This window comes from Pipistrellus hanaki (genome assembly GCF_964339955.1).
Source record: "Pipistrellus hanaki genome assembly, chromosome: 4".
Classification (NCBI taxonomy): Eukaryota; Metazoa; Chordata; class Mammalia; order Chiroptera; family Vespertilionidae; genus Pipistrellus; species Pipistrellus hanaki.
The window spans coordinates 24,748,245-24,765,827 of NC_140506.1; positions in this window are offsets into that span (position 1 = coordinate 24,748,245).

Genomic DNA, 17,583 nt, shown 5'->3' on the forward strand with positions numbered 1-17,583 from the left:
ACTGGCTATGGGAATCAGTCTAGGACTTTTAGATGTCCTCATGAGAAAATGAGAAAATGATAAAGGCTTTTCCACTACTAAAATACTTAGCATATGGAAATCTTGGATACTTTGGCATTTTAAGAAACACATTCTGTTTTAATCACCTAATAGATAGCCTCTTCCTCCCCACTTCCCAGGGACACCATGAGATTCTACTCCCAAAGCTTGGAAGGGCAATGGGCTCTCCTTTGTGATTATGTTTTTTTAAAAATGCTCAAAAATTACAAAGATACAATTAAATAGAAAATGCATTCTAACAGAAAATGCAGGAACACTTTTTTCAGGTAATAAGTATGAATAGATATATTTTATTCACTTTGGAAAATTGTCTGAGAAATATATTACATTTTTATAGTATTTTGCAAACAAATAAATATCTTTTCCCCTCTTTATTGGAACTGGATGTACTTGTCCATGAAAAAAAAATGAAGATGTTCCTATGTGGGTAATGCTCATGACATGAGTTTGCAGCCCAACAAGTATTTGTCTCATGTAGCAACAAGGAGCGCTCCATGACCAGCTGAAAATCCATGTGGCCACATTCCAGTCTTTCTCACTGGACCTTGAGCTCCTTAGTTCTCACTGTATCATTGTCATTTCCTGTAAGCTAAACAGAGCTCCATTGCCCCTTCCGGAGGGCAGTTGGGAGTCAACAAATTATCCCAGAGAGAATGTGTGTGTTCTACCTGCAAGTCTTTGAAACAGAAATGCAGAATAGTAATACAAAGAAGGAGAAGAAGAAGAAAAAGAAGAAGACACTTATAGTTTTTCTCTTTTTAATGTTTCCTTTCAGGTAATATTAATAAAGAAAACTGCTGTTGACACTGGAAAAAATCTTCAATATGCCCAAATAGCAGACTGCAATAAAAAGAAGGAAAAATTAAATATGTAAAATAAATTAAGTATATCAAATGAAAATGTTTTATTATGTTTAATGTCCATTCTTACATGCAAAGCTTTAATTCCATCCAAGATATTAGTGACCATAGTAACAAAACATTTAATTCACTGTGTCAAGTCAATCACTAGCAAGGAAAAACTGTGCTTTCACATCCTGGGCGTAGCGAGTCAGGCAGTGGGTACTGTCAGATGAAAGAGTGAACATTGCTGTGGAAACCAAGGAGAAGAACCAGTCTGGGGAAAACCGCTGGGAAAGGATTCTTTGAAGGGTTAGGCGTTATTTAATATTTATATTTAAAATCAAATTAAGGATTGTTTAAAGGATGTTTGCATTAAGAGATTGGATTTGCTTTAATTATTTGGTTATTTGTTGTTCCTATATAGCATTTATTAATCAAATGAAAATCAGCTTTTAATAGATTTCATTTCCATGAAAAAATGGCCCACTAAATTATTAAGTGGTAACATCACCCTTAGATCGGCATTCTGGTGACACTCTCCCAGCCCTGTCCTTGTCTGAAACCTTCCTTTGTGGGTTTCCGAGATGTTTTCAGACTTGAAGAACCTCACTATCAGATTCATTTGTAGCAATACTTCTATTGATTATTGTTTACTTAATTTGATTTTGAATCCTTAAATTTCCCTTGCTGAAGCCTTAGGTTTCTTTACCTAGGAGGGTGTCAGGCTTGCGTTGAGAGTTACTGGTTGAGTCTTTCACCCTTACCCCCAACCCAGGCCGAGCCACTCAGAGATCTGAGAACCCCTGGCCAGTGCAGCAGCTCAGCCTCCAAATTTACCCATTTTTAAGCACACCCATTTCTGGACCCTAGGTAGCAATATCCAGTCTTGGAAAACATAACTAGAGACCTAAAGACCATTATGGGGAAAGAAAACCAAAATTCCCACAGTCGCAGCTGATACCTATCTCCCCTGAACCTGGCCTGAGAAATCTCCTAATTACAGTTCTTTCAAACCCACTCCCCCACTCTCCCAGTTTCAGAGAAATCTCCCCTCCCCTCTAAAGATAGCCAGGTGGTGCATATTGAACCTCAGCATCCCTCCTCTCTATCCCCACCACAAACTGTGTGGCCTTCTGCTCAAGTCCATCGAGGCCTACCTGTGAGCGGAGACCGCCTGCCTGTCCCAGCAGCCTGCCCCTGGAACCCTTCCTGCCAGCTGCTCCTCAAAAGGACCCAGGGCCAGAGCTTCAGATGTCACCAGTCAGGGGTCCGGGCATCGATGTTCTGTTCCAGCCTCAGCCCCTGAGGGGTTGTGCTCAGCCAGGTGAGATCCCCTCTTCCAGGCTGCCTACTTCAGCTCTGAAAGGGGAGGGCGCAGACTCATCACAGTGTGTCTCCAGGACCCACTTGGAAGGTGCTCTGCCCCTAAAGGATGAGCAAATGCACAAATGACAAGGGAATGAACAAATATCCCCAAGGACGAAGGAACAGGTGAAAGGACCACACACTTCGGGAGCCAGGATTCCATGCCCTCTCCCTTCAGCCTCCTCTGAGAGCCCCCATGAAGCGGTTTTGTGGCTCTGATCCTCCTCTCTGACTTTTAGGCCCATCACTAAGCTCCTGAATATGAAACTCCACTGGGTCAAAATAATGACCCAGTGAGCCCAGCAGCCACCACCAATGCCTCCCCTATCCCTCCCCAGGGCTGCCCGGCCTTCAGCCACATCAGGCCACAGGGGCCAGCACTGCTGTTGTTGGCTTCATGCTTTAGATTTCTAAACATGATTATAGTATAAGGTTTTGAGGGAACTTGTTACATCTAAAAGTCAGGTGACCGTGTTTTCAGAATAAAAATCTGTTCCTGTGAGTTGATTAGTACAAGGAAGCAGTGCAGAGAATTCAAGTCTGTGATGTCCAAACCTATCTGGGAAGGATATTCTGTAAAATGCCACCTCCCTCGCCACATTTGCAGATTTTTTTTTATTTTTTATTTTTTATTTTGTCCAGTTCCAACTGGTCCTAGAAAGCCACCCTGTCCCTGCAGGTGGCCCACCAGGCTCAGCTCCTCCCTTTCACTCTCCTGAGCACAAAGAACCTCTGGATTAGCTTACTTATGCACCAGGGTAACCGACAAGCACATTTTCAAAAAGAATTGTATGTCATTAATTCTTATTGATGCTAAAAGTTCCCTTTTTAGCAAAACAAAAACTGTTGGGTGAGCATCATACTCTACGTCAATAACAGAAGGAAAATAAATGTTAAAACATGCTAAATCATTGCCCCACGGTACTTGTACTAATGACCACAAACTTCTCCTATGCTAATTTTTCTCTCTACTTTTAATTACGGATCAATAATACTTGCAGTTGACATTTAAAAATGCTGAACCACATGTAGCAACACAGACTGAGAGAAAAATCTACAATGTGGGACTGAATTTGCCAAATCAATAAACGTTGCCATTTAACAAATAGTAGCATGTAAACAGTCACCAAGATTAGCAAGCGTAAAGGACTCAGCCTGGAGGACTTAATTATTGTTTAATAACACGAGGCTGAATTTCCCTGTCAGGAGCCCTCTGCTGGGAGCAGCACGCCACGCGGATCCCGGCTCAGCACCCAGACCCACCTCCTCAACTGGAGGGAAACCTGCTTGGAAAATGCAGGACTTGATGGTCTGAAGGAAAAGACGTTTTCACGATGGGCATTCTCCTTACTTAAAAGGAGGTCCTTCATAAAAATCAAAGGTCCTGCTCAATGCATGTAATTGATCGCATCATAAAGTCATTAGATAAAGATATGAGATTTGAAACCATCCTCTCCTGAGTGTATCAATACTATGTCAATTTACTCGTTTGGAATTGAGGGACTACATGCAATGAAATACCCATCCACCTTGGAGACTAAAGAAGAGGGAGGCTCCAACCCCATCCCCCACCCCCCCAGACCTCAGGAAAATCAATCTCTGAGGTGGCGCATACGCAATCTCCATTCTTATTATTATTAGCAATAATAATAAATCTAGGCCTCCAGCATCTCAAGCATGTGATTATTGAAATGCCATTATCCACATGGGAGGCAGGAGTGATTCGTCTTGGCCTCGCTGGGCCTTCCATGGGCAGCCGGGCAGTCAGGGTGTTTGCTTGCAGAATGGTCATCATGAATCGCCCGCGGATCTCATCCACAACTGCCTAGGAAACATTGGGGAGTAAAAGCTGAAGACCATGTGGAAGATGTGAACTCACCTGCGGCTGCTGGGGGGCCCACCAGCTTCTGTACCCAGTTCATTTCCTCAATGTGAAGCTTGCAGACACTGTTGTATGTTCCTATTTTCATAGCAGCATCACATTCACTAAAATGGTTGCCTGATTCTCTCTAACCTATCAAATCCAAATCCATTTTGATTAAAACAATATTATAGTGCCTGGTGGGCATGGCTCAGAGGTTGAGCGGTCATGATTTGATTCCTAGTCAGGGCACATGCCTGGGTTTCGGACTCGATCGCCAGTGGGAGAAATGCAGGATGCCTCCCCAATCATCACTGATGTTTCTATCTCTCTCTCCCTTTTCCTCCCCCTCTGAAATCAATAAAAAATATGTACTACTATATATATATATATATATATATATATATATATATATATATATACACACATATATTTTAAAATTATATAAATAGAACAACACACTCAGCAGCCAATGTCCAGCCCTGAACTATGGTGGTCAGGGGTCTCCTGCTGGTCTTCACCCTGGCATTAGAGTCCAGCAGCTCATGGAGCCCAGAGAGCCCACCCTGCCCTGGCTCGCCAACTTCCTTCTTTTCCAATGAGCCTTTTCCTTTATAAAGATGTTTGGATAAGCCATGCCTGAGCTGACCTCGGCACTTTGCTCCTCTCTAAACAGAACTTCTGTCCCCAAACTTATTTCATTGTGGGCTCAGAACATGATTCACTTCTTCTAGTCCTTGTGGCTCCATGTCCCAGGAGCACCCTGCCTCTCATGGCCACCAAACCAAATCCTACATATCCCTTGGAAATTGATTTAAACCAGTTACTGCTTCCAAAGTCTTCTTTCTTCAAGATGCCTCCCTCCTCTTGAGCTTGGTGTTCACCTGAGCTCAGCGTTCAGTGACCTTGGAGAGCAGTGGACTGGAGTGAGGGAGGGTGTGGAAGGGAGGGTTGGGTGGGAGCTGGGGTGTCCTGAGAGGCTCCCCGCAGGTAGCTGTGGCCTGAAGGAGCTCCCCTGCGGCAGTGTCGGCACTGCAGTGTCAGGGTCAGGCTTTCTGCAGAGACCAGGAAACCTCCACAGATTCTAATCTTCTGTCTTGTTCATGAGAATGAACAAGAAAGAATCTGTCCAGAAAGAATCACAATAAATATATACAGAAGTGTAAAAAATAAAGAACTGTTCTGGGCAGCTAGTTTCACAACTTCAAGAAACAGGAATGTATTGAGTATTTTGAGGATTACATCATTTTGGGTTAAATTTTAAAAATCAAAATGTTTAAGCCCACATTTTCAAACAGCCAAAACCTCCTCCAAGATCATGAGGCCCCAACTTTATGGACATTATTGCTGACAAGGCATCTTTACTCAGTTTTTCCAGCTGAAAAGTCACTGCTGGAGTCACTTGGCAGAAATCACAGGGAACAAGTAAAAATGAAAATTATTTCCCCCTATTGCTCCCCAGGTTGTTTAAAATGGACTCAAACAAGGAGGTGAACTATAATTTACAAGGAAGCAGTTTTTCAATAGCCTGAGAAGCGATTGTTAGTAGGAAGTGATAAAGGCCGTTCCTCAGTGAGGAAGCCTGGCCTTGGCAGCTCGAGTAGCTTCTATGAGTCTCTTCTCTTAGAATACACAGAACCTTCCAGTCCCTGAAACAGCCTCTTAATACCTCAGTGCTAAAACTACTTTTCCAAAAGATGATATTGCATAAAAAGTTTTTAATAGTAGAGGGACAGCCCTGCAGTGTCATGTAAGAGAGAGACCCTGGACCCAGGGCCACCAGCAGCTGGCACAGACTGAGGCCCAGTGGTGACTCTAGGTCTGATTTCTGTGTTAAGTTTTCAAATAGCAAAATTTTGGTTGAATCATCTTTTTGTTTCCTTTCTCATGCCAATAAAGACTGAGAGGTAAAGTATAAAATTATAAGATGGATTTGAAATAGAAAAATGTGAAGACTCAGAAAATTCCTTCAACCAAGTAAGCGGGCACTGCACCCACCAGGTGAGGAGGAAGGTTTTGTCATAGCTTCTCAGTCTGCAAGGTGACATCATGTGTGATCTATTTTTGTGTAGCCAACAACAAATTAGCTTTTATGGACAACAGTTGGGAAGTTAGCTGGGAGAAGATATATTAAAATAATAAGCAAAGAAAATGTTTCTTAAATATTTGAAGAGCTATTCAGAATTACTGAACTTGATCTATTTTTGTGTAGCCAACAACAAATTAGCTTTTATGGACAACAGTTGGGAAGTTAGTTGGGAGAAGATATATTAAAATAATAAGCAAAGAAAATGTTTCTTAAATATTTGAAGAGCTATTCAGAATTACTGAACTTGAGTGTAGAGGCACTGAGACGGTCTGAATGCCACAGACCTGCCAACGGTTACTCATCCTCATCCCCAACATCACGTCTCACAGATGGAATCCATTCATCTCATTCAAGACAGACAATTTAGCATCTGGTTGAGATACTCACTAGTGCTGTGGGGGTTTGGAAGGATATCAGCCCTGTTAGTTGTGTGGACATGTACTCACTGAATGATCCTATGGTTTAGAGCCGTGGTCGGCAAACTGCGGCTCGAGAGCCACATGCGGCTCTTTGGTCCCTTGAGTGTGGCTCTTCCACAAAATACCACAACCTGGGCGAGTCTAATCTGAAGAAGTGGCATTAAAAGAAGTTTAAGTTTAAAAAATTTGGCTCTCAAAATAAATTTCAATCCTTGTACTGTTGATATTTGGCTCTGTTGACTAATGAGTTTGCCGACCACTGGTTTAGAGTATTCTAAACATTACTCAAAGATAGAAACATTTTCTAAGTCATGCTTCTTCCAGCCCGACAACGGCCCATTACAGGACCACTGGCTGGAAGAAATGGCCAGCACCAGCCCAGGGGGCTGTGTGGTTGTCTGAGAAGGTTTCTCTCTAGGCTGGAGTTCCAGGTGGAGACCCAGGCACCACAACTGGAGGCTGACTGCCAGTTGCATTCCTCCGAGCCAAATGGCAAATTTTTCCTTGAACCCCCTTTTGTACTGCTTGCCCATGGCTCTCCACAGCCTGGGGCAGCTCCCCAGTTGACCTCTGTATCCACAGGAACATGGAAGGAGGAGGCTGGGACCAACTCCAACTTGTTGATCCCTGTGGCTCTCTGGTAAGAGTGCTAGAGCCTAGTCATCACACCATCTCAGTTTGGGGTAGCTACACCTGGGCACTCCAGTGGCAAATGAAAGTGCTGAATGATGCCCTGTGCCTGTCCTGGATTCTGCCCACTTGTTCAACCACAGCCCCACATCCTGTGAGCAGGAACCCCCGCCCCCCCCTACCAGCAGCCAACTAACTATAGGAGGCTTTGGAGAGGTCCCAGCTTGGACAGAAATGACCATTCAATAGCTGGGAAGAGGTGAGCATGGATGAGTTTGAGGTCTGCAGCCCGTGGTCACTGACTGACCCAAGGCTGATGGGCAGATTCTTTCCTAGAGAGAGATCTGAGCAGCGCTCCCACATGGCTGTCACATTGCCGAATGGCAGGGCTGGCAGCTGAATACTGACTCCCAAAGACATCCAGGTCCTCATCCTTGGAATTTGTGAGTGTGACCTGATGTGGCAGAAAAGACTTTGCATGTATGATTAAGTTAAGGATCTTAAGATGGGAATTGCAAGAAGCCACAGTCTGACTGTGCCCTTCACACCCCAGGACAGGCGGACTTGGGAGGGAGGCCAGGGCACAGATGTTTAGAATACTCTAAACCAGGGGTCCTCAAACTTTTTAAAGTGGGGGCCAGATCACGGTCCCTCAGAGAGCTGGAGGGCCGGACTATATGAACTACTAATTCCTACTGTAACACCTCGGCTGCGCTCACTGCCCAAAAAACCTGGCGGGCCAGATCAGACTCCTCTGCGGGCCGCATGTGGCCCGCGGGCCGTAGTTTGAAGACCCCTGCAAACCATAGGAATGTGCTTAGCTCTGGCTGATTGAACCTCCTGGGTTAGGTGACATCTGCTTCATCCTCATTGTTTTCACCTGAACTACAGGACCAATGTTGTTGGTGTTCCCTTCCTCTTTGGGTATTATTTGATATGATGCAAAACTAGACTCAAAGGCATCTTGGAGAGCTTAAAAGATGTTTCAGCACATTCCTCTCTAAGAACATTTCATCTGCAAATGTGAACCTATCCATTGAAACAATCTTCCCACCTGCTGAACCTGCCATTAAAATGGAGTCTGTGGATTCCTGGAAAAACATTGCCTCACTCTGCCTTTGTGCTTGTTCTAGGTGTTCTGATCACTGCCTTGACTAAGCAGGATAACCTCTAATGAATATCGTGAAAAGGAAGAGGTTACATGGTCCAAGGAGACACTCTGAATAAATGTTCTGGTGAAGCCACAAAGGATAAGTCTGAAGCTCCAACCACCCAGCATCCCAGAGAAGAAAGAGGGAGGGTAGGAAGGCTTAGCATCCGGCATGAGTCCTGGTGCAGGGACACCCAAGAGGATAAGTCTGAAGCTCCAACCACCCAGCATCCCAGAGAAGAAAGAGGGAGGGTAGGAAGGCTTAGCATCCGGCATGAGTCCTGGTGCAGGGACACTGCTGCAAACAATTGTTTTCAAAGATGTCTGCTGGTGTGTGTGGATGTTAAGGCTTATGTTAAGGTTTACTTTTTGTGATACTTAATTATTCTAATTTCTTATATGTAGTGTTAGTACCTTTCAAAATAACAAGTATTTGTTTATTTATGTTACAAAGAATTCCAAAAACTGTAATCTAAAAATGTATTTTGAAAAAAGAAAATGCCATTATAAAAAAAAAAAATTCTGCAACTAGAAAACCAGCTCGCCGTGCATTCAAATAAATATTCCCAAGTGGACATGCTTACCCAGGGTGCGAACAGGGTGCCCCATGACAGGTAATAAGGTACAGTGACAAAGGCACCCACAGACTGGCCTGGGATTCCGAGGACCATCAGGCGGGGCCCCAGAGCACCCTAGTCCGGGGCTTCACTGTGACTACATCCAGGGGGAAATCACACATCGGCCTCCATTTGGTTCTCATTTCTTCAGGAGCATTTGCACAAAAACAAGGACTAAATTAAGAAGCAGAATGATTTCCCAGGACCTTTGAAAAGCAATCCGTGTTACGCTGGCATTCATGGGCCATGCCACCTTCGGTGGCAAGTTGGGGCACTTTCTCTGCATCTGCCAGCCTCATTCTCTTGCAGGCCAACAATGCCAAGTGTTTAGGGAAGTTAATTATTAAATCCTACCCATTGTTGTTGAGTTGTATGATAGCAAGGGCCCAGGCGCAGTGCCTTATGCTATCTCCCATCTACTGCACATTTAACTACCTTTGATCTTATCACACAGCAGATATAGAACTGAAATAATCACCATTTAAATATATTAGGTTGTTTGACATAGGTACTACACGCAGGAAAATCAATAATGATTATACAATCGCCAGATACAATGTAAACGGCATACCGCAAAGTCTTTACTGGGCGAGATAACATCACAGAAATCCCAACCAGAGTCAATAGCCATTAGTTTTTAAGAGTGGCCACTTGAACTTGTGTGTGTGGGTGTGTGCACTGGAGCCAGGTCACCCATGGCTGGAGCGTCTTAAAATAGATGAGGTTCAAAGAAGTAAAGAGAAGCCCCCCCTGTCTTCTGAAGAATTGCTGAACTTTTGAAAAGTGAAGTATCATTGGGTTCCATTTCTGTGAAAGCCATAAAAAGCCCTTTGCATTTTGGTCAATTTTCAAGAAAATTCTAACAGCTAAAGAGACAATGCACAGTTATAATTAAATTCCAGTGTCCCAAACACTCATCACAACACAGAGAGCTCAACCTGCATGCATTGGCATCTAGTAATACCCCTGAAAGCTGGATTTTGGTCCCAACTCCATCTGTTTCTCTCAACTAGGTGAGGGGAGAAAATCATAGGAACCTATCTCTTCTGAATCATTTTCTCCAAGGGGGTGGGGTCCTGACATTCTCATAAGTGAATGTTTACCACTGAGTCATTTGGGAAAGAAAATACTTTTCACTCATAAAAGTATCTGCAAGAGTTCCTGAAGCCCAGAAACCTATTGTGGCACCTGGAAGGTCATGAATGGTATGGATTCTTGGCCAACATCAAAGACGTAAGCAATGGATGCAGTAAAATGCAAGCTGTTATCAACTTCCCAGATTGTTCTCAGGCGGAAGAGGAGCCACAATGATCAATCTCTTCTGAGTCCTGAAAGCAAGCCTGGAAAGACATGTGCTGATTCTGCTGACATATTGGTCCCTCTTTGCTGTCCAGATGCCATTCCAATAGGCCAACCTTCATGGGCATTAATCAAGATGGCAGCCAATGTATTCTCCCTCTGCTGAGAGCCATTGACAGAGAGAGAGAGAGAGAGAGAGAGAGAGAGAGAGAGAGAGAGAGAGAGAGAGAGAGAGAGAGAGGGAGAGAGGTTGACAATGTCAGCATTATTTCTCCATTTACATCCACTTGTACCAACAGCTCGGCACGCTAAATCCTAAGCAAATACTACAGGATGAAGAGAAAAGTCCAGCAAAAAAATAGAATGACGCCATTCTCGTTCTCTTAGAAAATTAAAAGCTCTTGGAAAGAACACAGCCATCACTTTATAACCCTTATCCTCTCCCCTCTCCAGCCCAGCTGTCAAATTTACTGTTTAAGCTTTTCTTTGTAATCACACAATTATGCACTTCATCACCTTCCCCACCCCCATCATTCCATCTAATGGTTTTAAAGGCAAAGGAAATTACTTGTCCTCGCAGCCAGCACTTGACACTTTTATGGGTCATTTGTAATGAAGCTATTCTTTGGCTTTAATGGAGACCTTGATTCCGACCACTGTGAATAATTGTCAAAAGGTGATTAATTAAATATTCACCACTCCCCTATAAAATTGATCAACATATTACATTACACTGCTCCAAAAGTTATTTTATTTCTTCATTCGACTTCAGATTCTATGCATTTAAACAAGCTTTAAAATGGAGCCATATAATTTACTACATATTAATTATACATACATCCTGACTAAAGTAAGAAGAAGTGTTTTACACCTTTTTTAACTCTGTAACACGTGCCACTGTTACTCACAGCACTGAGAAGTCCCCGATTGGAGTGAAATGTCTAACCCTGTACTTCCTGCCTGTGTACAGTGCAGGGACCTTTATTAGTGGGGGTTTTAATTTCTATAAACATGTGGCTCCATGTGAAATAAATCTCCAAGGCAAAAAAATGATATTACCCAATTTAATTGGTACATAAAGTATTGGCTTTTAAAAATATCATCCTAGGACAAAAGACATTAGTAAACTTTGGGGACCCATCACTTAAAGCAGCAATTGGGGTGAGGATGAGGATAGGAAAGGGAAATCGCTATACTGGGGATCTTGCTGAAATGAAATAAAGCCATTACTAACATACATTGCCAGCTTTGGATCACTCCAGTTTGGGGCAGTCTGAGTAAATAAGTCCAAAATCTTCCTAGAAAACTAGTCTTTCTTGCTTACATTTCGCCACAATGTCTGAGCCACTCTTGTCATGGAATACCAGACAATCAGAGGTTTACAAAAAAACTAAAACTCCAAACTGCAAGCATTAAACTCAATTCCATAGATACCCAGGATGCTCAGTAATCAAAACAAAATTTATTACCAATGAGGAATAAATGTGACATCATGAATTGTGTTTTTAAAAAATCTATGGAAGTAGAGAGAAAATTATGAAAAATAAAAACAAAAGGAATCCAGTTTGTCTATAAAGTATGTCTGCCTTTGACCAGGAGAAACAGATAAGGAATGACATGACACAGTGGTGCCTTGGACAGACACTGAACCATGCCTAGTAGTACATGTTCAACAATAATAGAAAAAGCTTGGAGCCACTCAGAAGCTTAAACCCCGCAGGCCACCAAGATTGTTAGGTGCACCCCACATTCCTGATGCTCAGAAGAGCCCAGGACTAAATTCCACACAGTCTGAGACCCTGATCAAAGTCTGCACTGACTCCAATCAGAGACTTTCTAGAAAGCCTGGGAGGCGGCTCTTTGCATGCTGATTACTAATTTCACTGAAGTAGTCAATCAACTGCCCTTCCCTTCTTTTTTTTCCAAGGCTGCTACAATGTCATTGAGTGAACATTGCAGATAAAAAAAAATGATGAGCAAAAAAAATAATAATATTTCAACTTGAACAAACTTGCTATTTGTAGACTTGATCACATGGATGTGCTGTGGTCAAGATGATTTCAGCAGCGGCTCCAGAAATGAATCCCACAAAGGGACTGAGTTTAATCATCCAATCCCAGACTGTATTGATTTTGGGACTACTTGCAATGACTATATAAATAAGCCATTTCTTTGCAACTGTATCTACAGCCGGTCATGAACCCAAAACCTTCACAACCTGGTCCAAAGTGAATTATGCCCTGCAGAAATAAATTAATAAAACTAACACAGCCAGGCTCCTCCACCAACTTATTTTCATGTTTCAAGAGCTTAAAAATATAAAATCAATAATCATTTAGTCATAAGGGTAAATGAAGCGACATAACATCAAAGTATACCCTTTAGCCATTCAAGTCATCCTAGGTAATTTATCTCATCAAAAGGCAGTGGTAATAATCCTTTCCACTCTGAGACAAGCTGCCACACAGCTGCTGTATTATCCTAGAGTAAACAAGTTGGGAGAAAATATTAAAAATCAATATCTGTTTCCTTCTATCAGACCAGATGGCATCCATCATACACCCACCCCTGTGAAGGTGCCCAGAGTGAGGAAGACAATGAATTAGCAACACAAAACGGAGCTCGGCTCGACAGGGAATGACAGTTGGAATTTTTAAACATACAGCATTTTACAATTGCAAAATTTTGCTGAAATTATGATTATTGGGGAGAAAATCTATTGTAGCCATAGGACATGACAAGGAAGCAATTACCAGCGCTGCAAAATAAAAATGCAAACCGCAGCTTTCCATGGCCCCTGCAAGTTATACCAATTATTCGATTGATTTATTTGATTATTCATTTATTCACTTATTTATTCGTTTGTTCTTTCATTTGTGTAGCCTAGTGGTTTTCAGCTAAGAAATCACCTGGGTGCACTATTGTCACATGTCACAAACTCCTCCCAGGGCACTACATTTTGACAGGCTCTTTCTGATCACAATGGCTCAAGTAGAAAGAGTAGGATGCTAAGTCCCAAGAAATCTGTTTTCCGGGAGAGGGAAGAGCTGCTTGATCCTGGACATCCTAGCAGGTGGCTTTCCTAGTGGCAAACTCAGAGATGTGAGCAGGAACCAGCTGGGAAATAAGGCCGCTGAGCCTGACATGGAATGCGTGGAAGAAAAGGCTGGAAGAACCCTTCCAAATGGACTCCCCTCCCTACATTACAAGGTCTCCCTGATTTAAAGTCTAGCCTGAATGTTATTATCTCTGGAAAATGGGATGCCATTGCTGTTCTTAGAGGAGGTCTCACAGACATACACACACACACACACACACACACACACACACACACACTTATGAAATGACTATTGGGAAATAGGGGATTTCTAAAGAGGTAATTAAAGTTAAATGAGGTCACAGGATGGGCCCAAATAAGAGGAAGAGATACCAAGAATGCCATCTGTAAGCCTAAAAGGGAGGCCTCACCAGAAACCAATCTTGCTGGCACCTTCATCTTGGACTTCCAGCCTCGGAACTGGGAGAAGATAGAATTCTGTCTCTGACATTTTATTATGGTAGTCCCAGGAAACTAATATAGTGTTCCTACAGTTACCTAAACTGAAAGCTCAATATGCAGGCTTCCTCAGAACTCTCTCAGTGCATTTTTTTTTTAATGCACCAGATTGTTTCATAAAGAAGCTCCTATATTCTAGGATAAGTAACCCCTTGAAGAGACCCCCAAATAAATCTCTCTCAGAATAAATCCCACATTATGTCCAATTGTGGGTCAATTCTCACAATTTTATTCTATAGTAGTGTTTTTCTCTTCCTCAGTCCCAGTCACTGAAACGTCCCCAGGACCCCGCTTATTCTCTTCCTTAAATATGCATCCCCAGGTTAAAACCCTGTTACCACCAGGTACTATGACTAAGAACTGAGATAGCATCGGATCACCACAGATTTACTGGGAGGTTGTATTTAATGAAAAGGCCTAAATCATTTTCACACATATTTTTATTTAGAGATTCATGATTCATCAGCTGTCTCCCATAGTGAAATGGCTTCTGTTTAACCTAGGTGCCTGCCCTCACATTTTGTTTCTAGCAGATGTGATCTTAGGTCCTGCTCTTTGCTCTACCCCCAGGAATTCTCTATGTGGATCCTGACTGTCAGGTGGTGGATTTCCTACTCTTCTCGAATAAATTTTTCCAGAGAGAGTGGCTGATGAAACACACAGAGCAGAGATCTCCAGGAAGCACGTGTGTTTCCTGAAAATTTAAACCAGGAGGCAGGGACCTCTTACACACTCCTGCGGGGCATATCTAGAGCCGTGCACCCCTACCGCTGCCCAGGATGAGGCTCAGAAAAAGTGCTGGAGCAGATGAAGAAACTGCCTCCTGTAATGTCAGAAAATCACAAAAGGAATCTTTGTTATTCCAAGAACCAATCTGAATTTGAAACAAGTTGCAAATCACAGCAGAAGTCTACAACAATGTGGTCACATTAGCCAACCAATTGAGGCTGCTCTTTCACTCACTAGATACCTCCATGAAGCATCTTCCCTTCTAATTCCCACTCAGGGAATCTCTCACAGTGGGCACTTATTTGTACTAGTGCTGGGTGTAGAATGATTATGTGAAGTTGCTCATTTGTTGGCTGTAAATTTTCTTTTATAGAAATGACTAACAGCTCTTGTTATCTGCTTGAATCAGAACCTAAGTACAAACCTTTAGATACTGAAGAAATATCAGCTTTCACATGGCACTGCATACCAAATCATCAAATAGGTTTACACATGACACTGACTTAGAGAAAGTCATGTGGAAGCTACCAAACGCCATCCCAGACCCTGACTCACAAGGCAGCTGTGAAGGTAGCACATACAAGATGGACACCAAGTGTTACCTTGTGGGGATGAGCCCATCAATCATGTGAGCCTTCCAAGGGACCCTCAGAAGATGCTCAGTATCTCTCCTTCAGATAACATTTAATCATGGACGCACTTCTCAATGGGTATTAAAAAGGTGAACTCTTTGAATATCTGGTTTCCAAGAGACTGAAATTTAACAGTACAATCTTTATACACCAAATCTGAACATTTTCATGTTCAAATGTATTCTTTTTCCCATGGAAGATGGGATCTTGAGATCTGCCAAAAGGTTTAAAATATGACTTTATAGAGAGAAATTACCCAATTTCATCTATATTAACCCCCCCTTTTTTTCCTAGAAAATAATCTCTGCAAGGCTAATTCATTGGTGAACTTCCAGCATAGCACATCAAACATAAGTACCCCGGCTATGTTTGAAGTGCTATGCTGGACAATTACTACTTATAGTTAGTAACTGAATATTTGATCAGGGGTAGATCAATGTACAAGATAATATTTCCCACTGATGCTTTTCCTGTCTTCCCTGCTTATGTTAGACTAAGCTATTTGTTAAGCAGATTTGAAAACTTGAATGAAATGGACAAATTACAAGAATAACATCCATTTCTAAAACTGAGGCTAGAAGGAATTAACAATTATAAATAAACCCATAAGCTTTTTTAAAAATGTGATCCAATGGTCAAATACTGATCTGCAGCCTCGTTGTCATCGTCACCATCACCCAATTCAGACGGTACATTTGGTGGAGTTGAAGAAGCTATAGCTTACAAACTAGGATTTTCACTTAATTCAATCTATAGAGAAATGTATGCACATATATCTCATATATGAATGTTCAATTTAGTATTAATTATGGTAGTTCTACGCCTTTCCTCTTCCTAGGCAATCTATTACATACTTTATATCAAATACATACATATTATTAGATACAAATGCATGCAGGTTTGGATGTTTGTGAGGTTTTGGTCATTGATTTATTTTATCTTCAACTTACTACATTGATCTTTTCTCACTCTGTACCTAGTAAGATCTACTCAAGACCCAAACTGAACTTTTAAAGTAAAAAGTTAATATCTGAAATGAAAAATCACCAGACAGACTTAGCAGATTAAGTGCCAAAGGAATGCATAGTTTCAAGGGCAGAGGAAAATTGGAGGGGAGAATCAAGCAACCAGTAAAATAATAAAAACTGTATTAAAATAAAGTGTATAAATGATCACATTATTTTGCGTAAATTTTATATCTTTGTAATCAAATATCGGGTCTAGTAATAATTAATGTATTAATGTCGTTTTTTAACATTCGTTTAAAATCTTGCTTGGCGTTGACTTGTATTGACATAACCTTCAAACACGTGGTATCTACAGAACGTGTGAAGTGCAATTAACAAGTTTTGCTTGAAAAAGTTTGTGTTTGGTTTGGTTTTTGTTGCAAAACTAGGGCTAAGAAGATGGCGGATGAAGAGCATATTCGGCACTGCATGCTTTACGAGTTCCAATTAGAAAGAAAAGCAAGTGAGGCTGCAAAAAACATCTGTAGTGCTCTTGGTCAAGATGCAGTTAGCACCAGAAAATGCCAGCGTTGGTTTGAGAAATTATGCGAGGGAAATTTTTCGTTAGATTACAAGAGTGGTCGAGGCCGTGTGTCCAATTTTGATCAAGAAGCTCTTCAAGCTCTTTTGGTGCAAAATCCTCAAATTACCCAACAAGAGCTTGCGACAACTTTAAATTGTTCACAAAAAACAATTTCCAATCAATTGCGTGCACTTGGCAAAGTCCAAAAGTTTGGAAAATGGGTTCCTCATGAGTTGACCGACAACAACAGTAATCAAAGAGTCACAATTTGCAGTTCGCTCCTCTCTCGTCAAAACCATTTGCCGTTTTTAGAGCAAATTGTTACCAGAGATGAAGAATGGGTGCTGTATGTTCATTTGAAAAGGCGGCCTCAATGGTTGGACAAGAATGAGGCTCCGCAGCCCACGCCAAAACCTGACTTGCATGCGAAAAAAGTGATGTTGTGTGTTTGGTGGAATTTTAAAGGAATTCTTCATTATAAACTTTTACCATCTACCCAAACCATTACAAGTGCAGTGTATAGTGTCCAATTGGAAAGGTTAGCCCAAGCTTTAAGAGAAAAAGAACCCGCGCTGATTAATCGGAAGGGCGTAATTTTTCACCACGATAACTCACGACCACATACTGCAAGAATCACTGCTGAAAAACTGCGCTAGTTGGAATGGGAAGTTCTCCCTCAACCTGCATATTCTCCTGATATTGCCCCTTCCGATTACCATTTGTTTCGTTCTTTGCAAAACTTTCTTCTTGGAAAAAAATTTAATAATGAAGAATGCCTCAAAAATGCATTGACCGAATTTTTTG